Below are 16,719 nucleotides of genomic sequence, written 5' to 3'. Positions count from 1 at the left end.
TCTTCAGTCTTTCCACACCATTGGGGTGGGGTGGGGGTTGGGGGGGGGGGGGGGTGGTGCGTGCAGTAGCATAGTGGTAATGTTCTTGAACTAGTAATCCAGAGACATGGACTAATGCTCTGGAGACAAGGGGCTGAATTATAAGAGGTGCCTTTGCTGGCTGTAAAGCTGGGGTTGGGGGTGGGGATTTGGGAATTGCCCAGCGGAAGAACGACTGCCCCGCGGTCATTTAACTTTCAACTGGTTATGGATTTATGGATGGATTGGAGGAGAAAGTTCTGTCTCTCAGGGACAAGAAGTCCCACCTCAGGGTGGTGTCAACCAGAGACGGGAAGTGCCACCGTGAGCAGTGGTCAGTACCGGTACTGCATTTGGTGTTTGAGGAGGCATTCAGCAATGGATTGGAACTTTGTAATTTTTGGTAGCCAGCAGGGTCGGTTGCGGGGGGGGGTCGGTGGGGGTGGTCAGTGTTTCAGAGGCCATGGGGGGGAGTGGAACCAAGGGTTACAGGTTGGGGGTGGGAGGGGAGGGGGAGGTGGCTCCATTGGGCCCAGTTTAGGAGGACCCCCTGCTCGACTACAGCCCATGCACCCCCTGTTGGGCTGGCCACTTGTCATGGGCTCTCCCGCCGCTGGTTTAATACTGGCGGTGGTAGGATGAGTCCCTTAAGTGGGTGTCCATTTAAGAACCTTGAGGTGCCAATTGGCGCACTGATGGATGGGACACCTGATGCCAACCCTACCACCAGTAAAATTATGGTGGAAGCAGGGGTGGGCGGTAGGTGGTGGGTAGGCCTCCCGATTTAACAAGCCCCCACCCAACTCCTTCCCCCACCACCTTCAACCCTTCCTTATGTCCAACCTCATGAGTTCAAAATCCCACCACAGTAGTTGGTGGGAATTTAAATTCAATTCAATTAATTAATGAACCTGGAATAAAATGCCAGTCTCATTAATAATGAACATGAAACTACCAGATTGTTGTAAAAATCCAACTGGTTTACTATTATCCTCTGGGGAGAGTGGGGTGTGGTTCTGCACACTTACACTTGACTCCAGACCCACAGAAGTGTAGTTGACCGATCCAAGACCTTAAACACATTCTAATTTATTCACATAAATATTAGATGGAACATAGCATACCTAATTATCTCAGAACCCAAATAAAAATATTTGCCCTCCAACAACCTGAATCAATAAGTATCAGCCAACTTTAGCTCTCCTTGTTAAAGGTTTCTTGGAAATCGTTGTTTGAGAGACATCAATATGGGTTATGAACTGATGGCTGGTTCAGTAATGCCCTTCAGGGAAGGAAATCTGCCGTCCTTACCTGGTCTGGCCTACAAGTGACTCCAGACCAACAGCAATGTGGTTGACTCTCAAATGCTCTCTGAACAAGCGCAATTAGGGATAGGCAATAAATGCTGACCCCGCCAGCAATGCCCACATCCCATGAATGAATTTTTTTTTAAAATAATGTGCCTAGGCTAAAAGCTTAGTACCCTGCTTCCCAAAGAAAGTTTTGTTGAAAGTCCAGTGGCAATTCAAACACCATCAATTCAATCATCCAAATGGGTTTATGTCTCTTATGCAGCATGCACTTCCTTCACCCCATCATTGGAGGTTGTGCCTTCAACCATCTGGGCTCTGGAATTCCCCCCCTAAACATCTCTACCTCACTCTCTCTCCTTCTTTGAGTCACTACTTAAAACCCTCTTTCAATAACCTTTTGTCCTAATGTCTCCTCCTTTGGCTCCATGTTAATTTTCGCTCCAATTACACTCCTATGAGGAGTGCCTGGGGAAGTGCTACATAAATACATATTGTCGTTTAAACTTGTACCCTGTGGGTTCACAAGATCACACAGCTTTGTGTCATTAAGATTCATGGAAAGGCATATTAATTATCACGTTTTGTTAAAAAAAGTTTTTAAACTCATGTAAATACCACCACCAACCAACATTACTCTTATAATCAATTTGAATTTCTGCAACCTTTACCATAGAATAATGTCCCAAAGCAATTGAAAAGCATAGGGAAAAAGACACCCAGCCAAAGAAGGAGAGGTAGGTTTTAAGCAGGTTCTTAACAAGTGGAGAGGCAAGTAGTTTCTACAGGGAATTCCTAGGCACCTGATGGCATGGCTGTCAAAGATGGGTCAAAGGGAGTGAGGAATGCACAAGGCCCTAGACTCAGAGGAACTGAGAGGATGGAGAAGCTGTGGGAGGCACCAGAGCTATCAGGGAAAAAGACCATTTCAACATAATGTTATATTCAAGACACTTGGGAGATCTGTGAGTTAATTCATATTAGCAAAGATGGATTTGACGTGAAAGTAGGATTTGGTGCAGATGAGGATATGGGTAACAGAGTTTTGGATGAGCTAAAGTTTATGAAGGGTGGCAGATGAGAGGCCAGTCATAAGAACATTGAAGTAAATCAAGTCTCCAAGTGAAAAAAAAAAGCATGACTTTGGCACCAGTTGGTCTGTGGTAAGAATGGAGATGAGTGATGTTACAGTCTTGGCTTTAGGTGGCTGTTCTGATGGAGAGGATATGGGGATTGGAATATTATCTCAGGGTCAAAGAGAATGCCGAGGTTGCAAACATTCTGGTTCAACCTGGAAAAATGGCCAGGGTGGGGGGTGGAGATGATGACTTCCCAGTGTTTAGCTGAAGAAATTGCAGCTTATTCAAGTCAGAGAGACAGTTTAATAGCAGAGTAGAGGAATAGAGGGGAGGTAGTGGAGAGGAGGAATTGAATATTAATATACACTGAGACATTCTGTTTCTTGCTGTTTCACTGTTTGTATTATTCTACCTATAGATAAATCTATTAACCTAGACACATGGTTCAAGAAAAGAGACAAGTAGACATGATGGAGCATACACATGATCGCCACTGTGTTACTATAACTAGAGAGTAATTATTAACTGCATGGCACAGTATCATGGAGCAGTAAAAGACACAGGTTTCACTTCATGTGAGATTCAGTTTGCTTGTGAAAATGGCCTTTTTGGTGTGAGCACAAAACAAAGTATCAAAAGTCCAAACTGGAGCAACCAGCTTCACACAAATCGATGATAATCACAACGAAGTTTCACGATATTGTACCATAGTTCAGCTTTACTATATGCACATGCATTGTCTGACATCTATTCATATTATAATCTGCCTGCCAATCATGGAACTAGCTAGTTAAATTGTTCACTTCCTGCTATTGCTTTCTACATCTTTTATGGTACTCGCTTGAACATACAAGAATACTGTTTACAACGCTCAGGAAGCTGGACACCATCCAGAATGAAGCAGCCGCTTGATTGGCACCCCATCCACCACCTCCAACATTCACTTCCTCCACCACCGATGCACAGTGGCAGCAGGTGTACCATCTACAAGATGTGCTCACGAAGGCTCCTTCAACGGCAACTTCCAAATCTGTGACCTTTAGAACCTAGAACGACAAGAACAGCAGGTGTGTGGGAACACCACCACCTTCCCCTCCAAGCCACACACCATCCTGACTTGGAACTATATCACCATTCCTTTACTGTCGTAGGGTCAAAATCCTGGAAATCCATTCCTAACAGCACTGTGGGTGTACCTATACCCCACGGGCTGCAGTGGTTCAAGGCGGCGGCTCACCACCACCGTCTCAAGGGCAACTAGGGCCAGTGATGCCCGTATCTCATAAACGATTAAAAAAGTGTTCCTTCCTAGCACCCAGTATTCAGGTGTGCTACATCCCAGTGGGCTGAACTGTGTAAATTATTTTCCCTTTGCTGGACCCGGTACACCCCTCCCCACTTCAGAAGAAGATTAAAAACAAGGAGCAGAAGTAGGCTATATTGCTCATCAAAAACAAAAACAGAATTACCTGGAAAAACTCAGCAGGTCTGGCAGCATCAGTGGAGAAGAAAAGAGTTGACGTTTCGAGTCCTCATGACCCTTCGACAGAACTTGAGTTCGAGTCCAAGAAAGAGTTGAAATATAAGCTGGTATAAGGTGTGTGTGTGGGGGGCGGAGAGAGAGAGAGAGAGGTGGAGTGGGGGTGTGGTTGTAGGGACAAACAAGCAGTGATAGAAGCAGATCATCAAAAGATGTCAACAACAATAATACAAAAGAACACATAAGTGTTAAAATTAAAGGTTGGTGATATTATCTAAACGAATGTGCTAATTAAGAATGGATAGTAGGGCACTCAAGGTACAGCTCTAGTGGGGGTGAGGAGAGCATAAAAGAAGTTAAAAATAAATAAATAAATAAATAAATAAAAAATTTTCTTTTTCTCTTTTTATATTGGAAATAGGTGGGAAAAGGAAAATCTATATAATTTATTGGAAAACAAAGAGAAAAGGAAGGGGGAAACAGAAAGGGGGTGGGGATAGGTCGTGAGCTCCCTCCCCCATCCCCACCCCCTTTCTGTTTCCACCTTACTTTTCTCTTTTTTTTCCAATAAATTATATAGATTTTCCTTTTCCCACCTATTTCCATTATAAAAAGAGAAAAAGAAAAAAAATTATTTATTTATTTTATTTTTTTTTTACATCTTTTATGCTCTCCTCACCCCCACTAGAGCTATACCTTGAGTGCCCTACCATCCATTCTTAATTAGCACATTCGTTTAGATAATATCACCAACCTTCAACTTTAACACCTATGTGTTCTTTTGTATTACTGTTGTTGACATCTTTTGATGATCTGCTTCTATCACTGCTTGTTTGTCCCTACAACCACACCCCCACTCCACTTCTCTCTCTCTCTCTCTCCGCCCCCCACACACACACCTTAAGCCAGCTTATATTTCAACTCTTTCTTGGACTCGAACTCAAGTTCTGTCGAAGGGTCATGAGGACTTGAAACGTCAACTCTTTTCTTCTCCGCCGATGCTGCCAGACCTGCTGAGTTTTTCCAGGTAATTCTGTTTTTGTTTTTGTTTTGGATTTCCAGCATCCGCAGTTTTTTTGTTTTTATATATATATTGCTCTTCATGCCTGTTCAGCCATTCAATAGGATCATGGATGAACTTTGGCTTTAACTTCATTTTCCCATCAGATTCCCACATCCCTCGATTCCCAAAAAATCCAAAATCTATCAATCTCAGCCTTAAATATATTCAATGAGGAGTGGAAATCCACTCCCTGCTTTGGTGCCAGCAGCAAATTTTCATAATCGTGTTAGAAGCTCTCTCCATATTATTTCTGAATGATACAAAGAACACTGGGCTGGATTAACCCTCCAAAGAAAACAAGCAACTCCAAGCCCCATTTTTAATTCAAAAGAAAATAGATTAAGCAGTTGGAGCTGCAATTTATCACTGTAGTTACTTAATCTCATTAGCCAAACCAACAATTTGTTGGTAAACATCCAAGTTACTTGGCATATATCTCGCGTATGTTAAATCGTTGTTCATGTAGTAAATAACATGCAGTAGTTTTCACTTGCTCTATGAACAAACATCTGGCCTGATGCAACAAATAACTTTTGCTGATGTTACCCCTACAGCATAAGAGGAATTGCTCACATGTTTCACCATTTTTCAATTAAATTTGTAGTGTGCATTACAGCCAAAAAACAGTGGAAGGCAACATCTTAGAGAGGCTGACTAGACCTGAGTTAGAGATTGGGTGAGCCAGGAGTATGTTGAATCAATATTTAGGACAATCCCGAAGCTTAGTTTTTGTGAATTGTTTTCAAGACTACAGAAACATTTTTAAAAAATGCTACTAAATAATCATCTAGTTATGCTGTGCGGTTATGGAAAGAAGTTTTTCTTCACTTTGCAATGGCACAAGTTGATGCATTGTAATTCTGGTGTAAATTGACTTGAGTCAATTTCAAGTAAGTGACCTGAGAACACCTCCATACTATGGCTTCACAACACTTGGCTGTCACACCACAAAGAAGGTCTGAAGTTTCAATTGTTAATTCCTTAGTGTTAGTGGAGAGCCAGCTGAATAGTCAGCACTTTGTGAAAATTAACATTTATACAACATATGGGCATCGGCGTCAGCACAGTTTTACATGCACTTGCATGCACTGGGCCTGAGAACAAAACAGAGCCACCAGTCTAGCAGTTATCTGATGGTTCAGGACTTCAGCTCAGCCAGTATGCAAACCTCTCATGTGAAACAGCCTCTTAGGTGGCTTTTACATATCTAATTGTTCTCATTAGGTTATGTAAATCTAAATGTTGAGAGAGAGAAGAGAGCAGCACTGGGAAAGAATGGCAAAACATTCATATTCTTGAAATTGGAGAGTCCTTGATCACTCAAAGGGTCAGCATGATAGCTGCATGTTTAAGGCAAAGAGCTGACAATTAAAGATGCATAAGATTGATGTTTTGTGGATAAACAAAGGCAGAATCCTTAGTGTAGCAAATGCCACAAGGTGCAATTGCAAATACAAAACGAAAGAGCGTAATTTAAGAGTCATTGAGACAACCTCCAGGTTAATTGGGTTTCAAAATACCTAAATCACAAATCACACTGATGTTTTGAGTATTGATTCGTTGTAAACATGACGTGAAGGAGAAACATGGGTTGCATGTTATTACCCTGAAAATTGTGCTTCCACAAATTTAACAAAAACAGTCCTTTAATGTTATTGTAAACTGAATCCCTGGAGACAGTTACGCCAAAAAAAATACTTGCTTTGGTCAACATAGCATTAAAAATCACATCTTGAATAATTGAGCCTTGTAACTGATGAGGCCACATCACCAGCATAGGAATCAATACCCCAAAGACTGGCAGGGATCATTATTTTCCTGATTAAGAGAATGCTGAAATGTATTTTCATTAACTCCAATAGTTTCTTTTTTAATAATTCAAAATCAATTGAGATGACCAGGCTTTTAAGGGAATTTTTTTGACTGATTCTGATATCAATTGTCTGAACAATATGATGCATCTTAATAAATGCAAGATCTAAGGCCACAGTGTTCTCCTAATGGATGCCATGATTTTGTTATCACAGCTTCCTTATGGGATTGAATGTTTTAGATGTTGTTAAATTAAAATGCTATCGTTAAGATTGACAACGTCAGTCAGCAATTGCCAAGATGTGAACGGACAGCACTCAACTGACCTCATTTACTTTGAAATAACAAACAAAGCAGCCTACCACTGAAGTCACATCTTCTGGGAAATAGTAAGGGGATAGTATGTTGAGTATGTAACACACAAATTGTCAGTTGACAGTTAACTAGATTAAAATGGACTTGAACAAAATAAAATATGAGTAGGAAAGTGTTAAAAAAAATACATTTAACTTACTGAGGAAGTTGTAATGATGTTGTCAAGCCTTTAAGCAAAGCTTGAATGAATTTCATCAAACCCTTTAATATGCCAAATATGGCTTTTTTTTTTACATCTTATTTGTATAATTTATATCTTGTGCTATTCCCAGTCTTCTGTGATAATGTGAGCTGCCTACTTATTGCTTGAGTATCAATGTCATTACCACTCACTTATCTAGTCACTATGCACCATTCAACAGGATAAGGGTATTTCACAGCTTTGTGATTAAATGCCCCAAATTATAATATTACATGATGATATATAGGGATCGTACTTGGAAATAATGCCTTCCCCTTCAGGAATTATGAACTAATGTCAAGGTGAGATTTTAAAACATAGAACAGAAGCCATCGGACTTGAAGATAAACTACGAAAATAATGCAAGAATCTTTAACCACGTCTTATGAAATTCCTTTGTCCATTGTGTCAAAAGGTCTTAACCTACTTACAATCAAAAGGTTAACGTCTACAGAAGAATAGCAGAAAAATAAGTTCATAGCAACGTACTATGTTAATTGCTGCACAGTGAAATTTCAAAGGCATGTAATTCCTCGAACACGTGCCCTGCGACTGATAATGAAGATCAAACTGTATTTCCTACTTAACATTTTCGTAGGAATACTAACAAATGTTTGTTGAGTGCCACAATCCTGAACAGCAACTAACCCGAGAATCACTCTTGCAGACTTATTGTGAAACAATCCCATTTTGTTTACCATTTTGTTTTTCTCTCTCTCATCCTCATTCACCTCTGAATCCCAAATCCAGCAGCATGAGTGCCAACAAGCCATAAATTAACCCTCAGAGGTGCCACTCTGCCCCAAAACTACTGACTACAGGTGAGAATTAGTTGGCCTCTATTTTGGTACCACAATACACAAGATAGTGTTAAAATTGCAACAAGTACTTGGAACATATTTCACTAAATTATCTAATATTTTACTAAACATTATCTGGCCTATGTTTATGAAGAAGTTCTGCACAACAGATATAGCCCCTGTTGTGAAGCTAATTGGAAACAATAGAGATGAAAACTGATGAAATTATAATACTGCTCTGTTAATGGGACAAGTTGTGCTAATTTCTGCATTATCATAGAATTAAATAGCACAGGAGGAGGCCATTTGACCCATTGTGGCTGCATAGCTCTTTGAAAGAGTTAGCCAGTTAGATCTTAGAAGTTCAAAGTTAGGCGACCATGAAGTGCTGAAGGGCCATCAGCAGCAATAGGATTATATTCCATCACAATCTATAAGCTCATGGCTCACTTGACTTTTACCATCAAACTTGGCAACCACTAGGATTACTGAGGAATATAGTGTGCTGCCAGGAGAAGCCCAGGCATAGCTAAAAACGAGGTGCCAAACTGATGAAGCTAGAATTCAGGACTACAGGCATGCTAAATAGCAGAAGGATATGATAAGTGATTTCGTAACAAATGGATCAGATCAATGTTCTGTAGTCCTGCCACCATCATACATGGTGGTGGACAACTAAACAAATAACAAGACCAAAAGAGGTTCCCTTAACATTCCCATCCGCCATCAAAGCAGATGCAAAAGACAAGGCTCAAGGGCAGAATTTTTATTTCGGCGAGCGGATGGAACACCCGACCCACTCGAGTTTAAATTGACTCGCACAGACGTTGGGCAAGCATCCTGATGACAACACGCAGCTGCGTGATAATCCAGTCGGCAGGCAAGTGCGGGAATCGGCAGCAGGCCCGCCTACAATTAAACGGCCAGTTGAGACCATTAACAAGGTAATTGAAACAAATTTTTCGCTGCCTATCCAACCATACAGTTGGCGGGCAGGTGAAAAGGCCAAGCGGCCTTTGCGCTTTTTTGGAAACCTCATCCACGGGCGGGATGAGGTTTCCAACATCAAATAAAAATGAAATAACATTTTTTAAAGTTTCATTCATAACATGTCCCTACTCATGTGCCAGAGTCACATGAGGGGACATGTTTATAACATCTTTCAAATCTTTATTATTTTTTCTTAAAAACTCTTCATCTCTCTGAGGCACTCGTGCGCATTTGCAAAATTTGTGTTCGCCCTCCTCCACCACCCCTCTGCTGCATAGGCTGGGATGAGCAATGCTGCTTGTGTTTCACACTAGGCGGGCCTTAATTGGACCACCAGCGTGAAATTGCAGTCCAGCCCCAAGTGCAGGTAGCCATTGGAGCTGGACCGCCCACCTAATCTGTCCTGCCACCAAGCTCACCCGACAAGGGCAAATTTCTGCCCCAAGTGTTTGCAGCTGTCTTCAAGCACAAGTGCCAAGTGAATAACCCTCCTCCTGAGGTTTCCACCATCACAAATGCCAGTCTTCAGCCAATTGAATTCACTCCACATGATACCAATAAATAACTGAGTGCATCGGATAACAAATGCTTTGGTCCCTGATAATACTCCACTAGTAGTAATGAGTAACATGCTCCAGAACTAGTCATGCATCTGGGCAAGCTGTTGCAGTGTAGCTACAACGCCAGTATCTGCCCAGCAATATGAAAAATTGTCCAGGTATGTCCTGCCTACAAACAGCTGAACAAAGCTTATCTGGCCAATTACTGTCCCATCAACTTACTCTCAATTATCAGCAAAGTTATGCAATATTTCATTAACAGTGCTAGAGAGTGACATTTAATTGCCAATACAAAAACAGAATTACCTGGAAAAACTCAGCAGGTCTGGCAGCATTGGCGGAGAAGAAAAGAGTTGACGTTTCGAGTCCTCATGACCCTTCGACAGAACTTGAGTTCGAGTCCAAGAAAGAGTTGAAATATAAGCTGGTTTAAGGTGGGGGGGGGGGGGGGGGTGGTGGAGAGAGAGAGAGAAGTGGAGGGGGGGGTGTGGTTGTAGGGACAAACAAGCAGTGATAGAAGCAGATCATCAAAAGATGACAACAACAATAGAACAAAAGAACACATAGGTGTTAAAGTTGGTGATATTATCTAAACGAATGTGCTAATTAGGAATGGATGGTAGGGCACTCAAGGTATAGCTCTAGTGGGGGTGGGGAGAGCATAAAAGATTTTAAGATATTTAAAAATAATGGAAATAGGTGGGGAAAGAAAAATCTATATAATTTATTGGGGAAAAAAGGGAAGGGGGAAACAGAAAGGGGGTGGGGATGGGGGAGGGAGCTCACGACCTAAAGTTGTTGAATTCAATATTCAGTCCGGAAGGCTGTAAAGTGCCCAGTCGGAAGATGAGGTGTTGTTCCTCCAGTTGGCGTTGGGCTTCACTGGAACAATGCAGCAAGCCAAGGACAGACATGTGGGCAAGAGAGCAGGGTGGAGTGTTAAAATGGCAAGCGACAGGGAGGTTTGGGTCATTCTTGCGGACAGACTGCAGGTGTTCTGCAAAGCGGTCGCCCAGTTTACGTTTGGTCTCTCCAATGTAGAGGAAACCACATTGGGAGCAACAAATGCAGTAGACTAAGTTGGGGGAAAAGCAAGTGAAATGCTGCTTCACTTGAAAGGAGTGTTTGGGTCCTTGGACGGTGAGGAGAAAGGAAGTGAAGGGGCAGGTGTTGCATCTTTTGCGTGGGCATGGGGTGGTGCCATAGGAGGGGGTTGAGGAGTAGGGGGTAATGGAGGAGTGGACCAGGGTGTCCCTGAGGGAGTGATCCCTACGGAATGCCGATAGGGGGGGTGAAGGGAAGATGTGTTTGGTGGTGGCATCATGCTGGAGTTGGCGGAAATGGCGGAGGATGATCCTTTGAATGCGGAGGCTGGTGGGGTGATAAGTGAGGACAAGGGGGACCCTATCAGGTTTCTGGGAGGGAGGAGAAGGCGTGAGGGCGGATGCGCGGGAGATATCCATTACAAACCCACCGACTCCCACAGCTACCTCGACTACAGCTCCTCACACCCCGCTTCCTGTAAGGACTCCATCCCATTCTCTCAGTTCCTTCGCCTCCGTCGCATCTGTTCCGATGATGCCACCTTAAAATACAGTTCCTCTGACATGTCCTCCTTCTTCCTTAACCGAGGTTTTCCACCTACAGTCGTTGACAGGGCCGTCAACCGTGTCCGGCCCATCTCCCGCGCATCCGCAAAAGATGCAACACCTGCCCCTTCACTTCCTCTCTCCTCACCGTCCAAGGGCCCAAACACTCCTTTCAAGTGAAGCAGCATTTCACTTGCATTTCCCCCAACTTAGTCTACTGCATTCGTTGCTCCCAATGTGGTCTCCTCTACATTGGAGAGACCAAATGTAAACTGGGCGACCGCTTTGCAGAACACCTGCGGTCTGTCCGCAAGAATGACCCAAACCTCCCTGTCGCTTGCCATTTTAACACTCCACCCTGCTCTCTTGCCCACATGTCTGTCCTTGGCTTGCTGCATTGTTCCAGTGAAGCCCAACGCAAACTGGAGGAACAACACCTCATCTTCCGACTAGGCACTTTACAGCCTTCCGGACTGAATATTGAATTCAACAACTTTAGGTCGTGAGCTCCCTACCCCATCCCCACCCCCTTTCTGTTTCCCCCTTCCCTTTTTTTTCCAATAGATTATATAGATTTTTCTTTTCCCACCTATTTCCATTATTTTTAAATATCTTAAAATCTTTTATGCTCTCCCCACCCCCACTAGAGCTATACCTTGAGTGCCCTACCATCCATTCTTAATTAGCACATTCGTTTAGATAATATCACCAACTTTAACACCTATGTGTTCTTTTGTTCTATTGTTGTTGACATCTTTTGATGATCTGCTTCTATCACTGCTTGTTTGTCCCTACAACCACACCCCCCCCTCCACTTCTCTCTCTCTCTCTGCCCCCCCCCCCCCCAAACACACCTTAAACCAGCTTATATTTCAACTCTTTCTTGGACTCGAACTCAAGTTCTGTCGAAGGGTCATGAGGACTCGAAACGTCAACTCTTTTATTCTCCGCCAATGCTGCCAGACCTGCTGAGTTTTTCCAGGTAATTCTGTTTTTGTTTTGGATTTCCAGCATCTGCAGTTTTTTTGTTTTTATTTTTGTTTTTATTTAATTGCCAATAACCTGCTCAATGATGTTCAGTTTGGGTTCCTCCAGGACCACTTAGCTGCTGACCTCATTACAACCTTGGTCCAAACATGGACATGCACTGAATTCCATTGAAACCTGAATAACATTGATGTCAATGGGAATCAGGAGGAAAACTCTCCACTGGTTGCAGTCATATCTAGCACAAAAGAGGATGGATGTGGTTGTTGAAGACTAATCATCTCAGCCCCAGGGCAGCCTCCTAGGCCCAGCAGCTTCATCAATTATCTTCCCTCCATCATTAGGTCAGAAATGGGTATAATTGCTTATGATTGCACAATGTTCAATACTATTTACATATAGCAAACAGTCCGTGTTCCTGTGCAGCAAAATCGGGACAATTTCCAGGCTTGGGCTAATAAGTGACAAATAACTTTCATGCCACACAAGTTCCAGACAATGACTATCTCTTAGACAGGGTCTAATCATTTCCCCTTGGCATTCAATAGGGTTAGCATTGCCAAATCCCCCATTATCAACATCCTGTGAGTTACCACTTATCAGAAGCTCAGCTGGAACAACCACAGAGATACTATCGTGACAAGAGCAAGTCAGAATGGGAATTCTGAGGGGAGTGGCTCAACTCATAAATACACATTATAGAAACGTGGGACAGGATTTTCCCTTCATCGGGCAGACACGGCGGGCCCAGGAGCAGCTGCGAAATGGACTGCCACCCGCGATCGGGCCCCGGCCGCGATTTCAGACTGGCTGGCCAATTAACGGCCGGCTAGCGTGAAACACGCACTGAGAACCTCAGCGCTGCCGGGGTGGGGGGGGCGAGTGGAGCGCGTGCGCTAAAGTCTGTGCATGCGCAGGGGAGCGCGCACTGAAAGCTCCCTGAGGGCACAGAGCCACCTCAGGGAGCTGAAGAATTTTACAGTGAAAAGTAAAGGTTTTGAAAGTAAGGGAAACATGCCACACATGTGACTCAGTCACATGAACAAGGACATGTTGAAAGTGATGTTTAAAAGTTTTTATTTTTTAAATTATTGTTGGAAAACTTATCCTGCCCATGGACGAGGTTTCCTACAAAATGCAAAGGCCGCCTGGCCTATTCGCCCGCCCGCCAACTGTAAGGTTTGATGGGCAGCGAAAAATACAAATTAATTGCTAGTTTAATGGCCTTAATGGGCTCCTTAATTGTCAGTGGGCACACTGCCAACTCTCGTGCCTGCCCGCCAACCAAAATATTGCACTAGTATGCGATGAGGCTGGGACGCTTGCCCAAAGTCATCGTGCACTATTTTACTCCCGATCAGGTTGGGCACGTGCCCACCTGCAGGGCATAAAATTCTGCCCATGGAAACAAGAGGAGGCCATTCAGCCCTTCATGCCTGTTGCATCAATCAATTAGATCACGGTAGCTCAACACCATCAACCCATCTTGGTTCAATGTCCTTTAATATTCTTGCCTAACAGTGGTAAATTTTCAATTGACAAAGCCTCAATAGCTCTTTGTCTTGAATCAGATTTAGACAACTTCAGATCCTAGTTACTCTGGCCAGTCTCCCACCTTACACCCTCTATAAACTTGAAGTCACCCATATTTCCTAAAGCCTTCATGATCTGGCCCCTCTCTAGCCCTGCAATCTTCTTCAGCCCCACAACTCTCTGGTACATATATGCTCCCTCAATTCTGACATCTTACATATCCCTGATTTGCATCACTCCATCACTGACAGCCATAATGTCAACCTCTAATTTAAGCTCTGGAAATCCCCCCCAACCCCCCTCAACCTTTCTACATGTCTATCTCTCTCTGCTCAATTTAAGATGCTCCTTAATACTTATCTCTTTGACCAAGCTTTTGGTCACCTGTTCTAACATATCCTGGCTTGGCTAAGTATCAAATTTTGGTTGTTAATGCTTCTGCGAAGCATCTTAGACTGTTTTTCTTAGAACGTTTTGTTGCGTTGAAGGTTCTACATAAATGCAAGTCGTTGTGTACAATTTTTATCAGTCCAAAGCAGAATCCAAACAATTGAAAAATTGTGATAATTTCTAAAATAAATGCAAATTTGTAAGCCAGTTACAAAGCTATGAAGACAATTTTTATGAAGTATTCCGGGCAGGCTTTGGGAAGCAATTGGCTTTGTGCAATTTAAATTATTTTGCAACATGGATCTTTTTGTTAAGGATGCAAACGGCCATATTCAGCATTTGAAATAACTTTTTTTTAAACAGTGCTCTTAGGTATGAACATTTTATGAGCTCATCAGCAACTGAGTAATTTTTTTAAAAAACTGTAAAAAACCCTGCATCTTAACTCAGTTTTGTCTTGTTCAGTCATTCGTGCATGTTTGATAATGTTGTAAACCTGGTGTACCTCATGTGAACAACTTAATTGTGCAAATACAAATTGATCATGACTTGTTTCCAGATAAAAAATGGGAACTGCATTATTAAGGCCAATGGAAATGCCACCTAGTTTTCTTCATTTTTCGTGATCTCAGCTAAAATAAAGCTTGAGGTAAAGTTAACACCGCCTTGTCAGAGAACAAAATAGATATTAACAGAGATTTTGCTTTAACTGTTGTTCAGATGCATGAACATTTATAGTCTGAGCTGTTCAAAGTAAATCCATATCAGGATGACCTTTAATTAAGACTCAGGCTGATGAAACGAACATTTGTGTTCTTTTGCATGGATTATACAGAATATACAAAACAGAAACAAGTCATTCAGTCCAACTGCTGGTGCTTATGCTCCACAAGAGCCTCTTCCTACCTCTCTCCATGTAAATCAGTCAACATTTTTTATTCATTCACAGGGTGTAGACAAGGCCAGTGTTTATTGCCCACTCCTTTCAACTGAATGAGTTGCTAGGCCATTTCAGAGGGCAGTTAAGAGTCAACCACATTGCTGTGGATCTGGAGTCACATGTTGACCAGACAAGGTAAGGTTTCCTTCCCTAAAGGAAACGAACAAACCAGGGTCACTGAGTAAGACAATCCTCACAGTTGTTGCTGATTGGTCAGGCTATTGTGTTTGTAACGGGTCGGTACATGTTAATATTCTCGCTGCTGGCTGGTAGAGAATGGATGGCAATGTATTTCTTGTAAGGGTAGCCAGAAATCACAGATGAAAAGGCCGCTCTCTTGGGGGATGATGTGATTTTGATTGATCTTCATGGCCTCCCTGACATGTCTTGTATGCAAGTGCTTGATGGATGAGATAAGTCTAGAGTTCTACATGGTATAACTGTAAACAATGTCTTACTCAATGTTGCTGCTCTCACCATGAAAACCTTCAAACAGCTTTTAAATCAGAGTTCCAAGCCTTCTTTAGTGTAACCTTCTTTATACTTGAAATGAAGGACCATTTTATAAAGGAGGTGCAGGAACAGAACCTAGAGGTTCACACATATAAATCTTCGAAGATGGCAGGATAAGTTGAGCTGTTTTATGAATAACTAGAGGCACGCAGTAAAAAAGCAAGGAAGTAATTCTAAATATTGGAATATGTAAAACAGGAGCAGGCCATTCAGCCGCTTGTTCATGCACTGCCATTCAATTAGATCATATCTTTTCTGCATGTCAACTCCATTTCACTGGCATTGCTCCATATCCTTTGATACCTTTACCTAACAAAAACTTATTGATTTCAGTCTTGAAAGTTCAAACTGACCCTGAATTCACAGCCTTTTGGAACACAGAATTCCAGATGTCTACTAATCTTTGTGTAAATAAAAGTGCTTTCTGAATTACCTAGTTATAATTTTAAGATTATGTCCTGTTGTTATTGATTGCCCCCCCGAGAAGAAATAGTTTCTCTGTGTATTAACCCTAAGTGAATACTTCTAGCATTTTAAGCACCTTGATCAGGTTACCCTTGAGCTTCTAAGCTCAAGGACATGCAAGCCAAGTTTATGTCACATGTCCTCATATTTTAAGTCACTAAGTACTGATATAATTCTGGTGAAATCTGTGCTGCATCCCATCCAAGGCCAATATGTCCTCCTTGAGGTACTGTCCTCGACTGAATGTGGTACCTGAGAGGGGGCCTGAATTTCAAGCCACCCACGTGGGCACCTGACACTACCGATGTCCCATGAAATACAGCACATTCTTGACATCATCACACTGCACCGCCATATTTCGCTGGGCGGGCGTGCCTGACTGTCGGCAGCCCACCTAACATCAATTAAAGGAGCAATTCAGGCTATTAAGCTGGCATTGAACCACAATTTTAAGAGGCTCTTGCGTTTTTATGGTCAGCGCACAGGCTAAAAGTGCAGGTGGGTAACGCACAAGTAGCACTTTCTAAATCCATGGTGGGACATAAGGCTGAGGATGAAGTGAGGAGTGTGGATGTGCGAGTTTACATTTCTTGTATAAGTCCAGACAGTTTTGTTTTCTCTGTGAACCATAATG

Source organism: Carcharodon carcharias, chromosome 3, assembly GCF_017639515.1.
Source record: "Carcharodon carcharias isolate sCarCar2 chromosome 3, sCarCar2.pri, whole genome shotgun sequence".
In the NCBI taxonomy this organism is placed as follows: domain Eukaryota; kingdom Metazoa; phylum Chordata; class Chondrichthyes; order Lamniformes; family Lamnidae; genus Carcharodon; species Carcharodon carcharias.
This window is presented reverse-complemented; position numbering follows the sequence as displayed.